Below are 3,992 nucleotides of genomic sequence, written 5' to 3' on the forward strand. Positions count from 1 at the left end.
AATATCGTTCATTTCACATGCAAGCAAGATTCTTCTGAAGATTATCCAAAAACCACTGGAACAACACATCAGCAGAAAACTGCCAGAAGTCCAAGCTGGGTTTAGAAGAGGTCGTGGTACTAGGGATATAGTGGTTAATGTTAGATGGATCTTAGCTGAAAGCAGGGAATACCAGAGGACTGTATATCTGTGTTTCATTGATTATGCAAAGGCGTTTGACTGTGTGGATCATAACAAACTGTGGCTGACTCTGAGAAGAATGGGAATCCCAGAACACTTGATCGTGCTAATGTGAAACCTATACTTGGACCAAGAGTCAGTCGTCAGAACAGAGCAGGGAAACACTGCATGGTTCAAAATTGAGAAGGGCGTAATCCAGGGATTTGTACCGTCTCCATACCCTTTCAACCTGTATGCAGAACAGACCGTCTCCATACCCTTTCAACCTGTATGCAGAACAGATTATCCGGGAGGCTGGGCTCTTTGAGGAGAAGTGTGGTGTCAGGATTGGTGGAAGATTCTTCAACAATCTGCATTATGCAGATGACACAACCCTGCTTGCTGAAAATGAGGAGGACCTGAAGTGCTTGCTGCAGAGGGTCAAGGACTGCAGCCTTCAGTATGGATTGAGGCTCAATGTCAAGAAGACAAAGATTCTCACCATTGGACCAATTGGCAGCATCAGGATGGATGGTGAAGAGATTGAGATTGTTCAGTTTTAGTTTGCTTGGCTCTACAGTCAACATTCTTGGCACCAGTAGCTAGGAAATTAAAAGATATATTGCAATGGGAAAGTCTGCTGTTAGGGACCTCTCCAAAGTACTGAAGAGCAATGGTGTCTCTCTGGAGACTAAGGTGCATCTGATATAGGCCATGGTCTTTGCAATCACTTGTTATGCATCAGAGAGTTGGACAGTAACTAAGGAGAATAGAAGGAGAATTGATGCCTTTGAGCTGTGGTGCTGGAGAAGAGCATTGAAAATACCATGGACTGCTAGGAAAACAAACAGATTCATCTTGGAAAGAGTTAAACCGGGTGGCTCCTTGGAGGCAAGGATTTTGGCGCTTTGAATAACATACTTTGGACATGTTGTAAGAAGGGACCAGTCCTTGGAGAGGGACATCATGCTTGGTAGGGTGGAGGGAGGACAGCGCAGGAGGAGAAGGCCCTCTATGAGGTGGATTGATTCAGTGACTGGGGTAATCAGGATGCGAGTGTCAGAGACAGTGCGATTGGCACAGGACAGAGCAGAATTTAGGGCTGTTGTACATAGCAACTCGACAGAACATAACAACAACAGTGATTGGAATCCAAAGTTAGAAACAACAAAGAAAGATTAATAGTAGGAAAATAGGGACCTAGTAATAGAAATGAGACTGAAAATTACATGATAAAATTGTTTACTACCAATGGCTTCTTGTCATTGTTGTGGACCACGGAGTTGGAACTGCCCCAGAGCTGACCCACTAGCAGGTTTTCAGAAACAGTTAATCTCATGAAAGGAAATTGTCCAACCTTCTCCTGCAGAGCAGTTGATGGATCCGAACCACATGTCTCTGGGATTGTAGCACAGCTTCTTGTCACTAAGCCACCAGTGCTGCTTATTCATTGAAAAATATCTTGGTTTTTTTTACAAAATACTATGATCTTTTTTTCTATACTTTACAATCAACCCATAAAATGCATCTTTGGAATAGACAAAAAAAAATTTTCCCCATAATCATAAAACGGTCATACTCAGCTCAGGCACAACAAGTACAACATTTTCCTCAAACTTATACGCTCCATTCCCTTTACCACTGATAATATGCCTGGCTCATTTTCAGGAGAAAATGTCATCATCATCTTTAACAGTGTTTTCCAAATACATTTTTGTTTTCCTGATTTAAAAAGCTAAAATATTCCTTCAGTTCAGCAATTTCATAGGGCCTTGTTACTTCTACATACGAGACACGATCATTCAATATTTGTGTGGGTGCTATTCCCCGTAATTTTTTTAAAAGAGTTTCTGAAAACTTTAAGGATTCCCTCCTACAAAAAAAAAAAAAAAAAAGGAAAGCAGTGTCAATCCATGTGAGCCACACCAGCAGTGTAAGACCCTCTGCAGAACTCATTCCTGGTGCATGAAGGTATCTATATATTCTCCTAGTTTTCAGCCCTTACAATAACGAACCTGACAGGGACAAAAGCTACAGCCATCAATATCACTTGAGAGAGAAAAAAACAGATGTGCAAGTAACAAAGTTGAATAAAAAGTAGTAAAAACCAAATTCTGAAAGAAGCATGGCTGTGTAATTGCCATTCCTACTTAAGGACTTGGAAAGAACAAAAAGTTTTGGACACAGTCTCTCAAGACCAGAGAAAATAACTGGATTTTCTTCAACCTATTTTGCAGGGAGGGCACAAACCAGAGAACTGGGGCAAGACCTTGGCTACAACCCTTACTGTTTGTGTTGTAGGGTACTGTAGTTTAATGGCCTTTGAGGGGATAGAAAGAACCCAAAGACCAATATCACATGTAAAAAGGCTATCAGAGCAAGAATATGGCTGTCAAAATTAGCAGGAGTTTAGATCATGTATTGTTTGAAATCCGACTTGCGCTTTCTGTGTCATGAAGAGCTTGAGAACTGTGCTGATCTTAAACATCTACAGGTACCCCTCCTTTTGAAAGGCAGAGCATCTCTTATTAAATCTCTTTATTCATTAGTTGTCTTATCAGTTCACCATTTAAACCAGACACTGCAAGCTGTATCAGCTAGCTTTTATTTTGGACATGGCACCAATATTTCACATACAACTGGATGAAGGACCATATATTCCTGGCTATTTTATTTGCCAGGCTCTGTATGCTTCTTTGGATCCACTAGTCGTGATCTTGTTAGAGATCAGTGTGTGAACACAGGGCCAGGGCCAGATTTTGTTAATCTCCGTACCAGAAAACTGATGGAGCACACCTCAGCATTTGTATGAATCGATGACTGGCTTTTCCACTACTTTGTATTTTCTCAGCCTGGCAGCAACTGCTTCAGCTTTATCGTCTTCCTGCTGAACTAATGGTTCACCAGTGATGTCATCAATTCCACATATATGAGGTGGATTGAACTTTAGGTTGGGTGAATCCAACATCTGCTGAAGCAATCTTTGAGTGTTTCAAATGGAATATGCAAAGAGATCTCTAGATGCAGCTCACAGATTCTGTCCAGGGCCTCTGTCTGTACTGAAGTCCTAGGGAAACTATCTAGTATCCTCCATCCAGCTCTGACATCATTAGGTGTGTGATCACATCATCTAGAACCAAAGACCTTTCTTTATGTACTGCTTTGCCATATCGCCAACTTCCATGTTTGCTTGGATGTTTTCTTGTAAGAAGTGGCCACTGGAGAGATGCTGAATGCCAAAGTTCTAGGTGATCATCTGGAACACACGGGGCTCTTGCCCAAGGAAAAATGCCTTTCTAAAAAAACATACACAATTACTATACACATGAACCTTACCTGATGAATTATACAGAAATCAAATCTACTACATCTGTGGAAAGAGACAGTGGAGAAGCTCAATATCATTGGTCAGAACAAGGGTAGGAGCCAATGATGGAATAGATGATCAATTGTTCATACATATGTTCAAACTGAAGCTGAAAAAATTAAAAGTCTCTGAGAGCCAAAATACACCCTTGAGTGTATCCCAACTGAATTAATTTCAAGATCATCTCAAGAACTTGGAGGACATTATGCTGAGTAAAATATCTCAGTTACAAAAAGGCAAATATGAACAACACCACTATTACAAAACAGGACTGACATGGAGAGGTGGGGAAAGAATTTTTAAAAAAAGGCTGGATACACAAATAAGCAAAGCACTCCTTAAAAATAGAAAAACGGTAGGAGCCATCTCACTCCCTGACTTAAAATCCTACTACACTGCCGTGGTAGTCAAGACAGCATGGTACTGGTACAATGACAGACACATAGATCAATGGAATAGAATTGAG

General features: G+C 40.9%; 1 pseudogene; it reads right to left on the bottom strand.

The window, feature by feature from the left end:
- Window positions 1-2,824: 2,824 nt before the first annotated feature.
- The window catches only part of LOC102862435, a 13,442-nt pseudogene continuing 12,274 nt past the window's right edge, over window positions 2,825-3,992 (bottom strand).

This window comes from Elephantulus edwardii, unplaced genomic scaffold, assembly GCF_000299155.1.
Source record: "Elephantulus edwardii isolate Elephantulus edwardi_28Jun2011 unplaced genomic scaffold, EleEdw1.0 scaffold00092, whole genome shotgun sequence".
Taxonomy (NCBI): domain Eukaryota; kingdom Metazoa; phylum Chordata; class Mammalia; order Macroscelidea; family Macroscelididae; genus Elephantulus; species Elephantulus edwardii.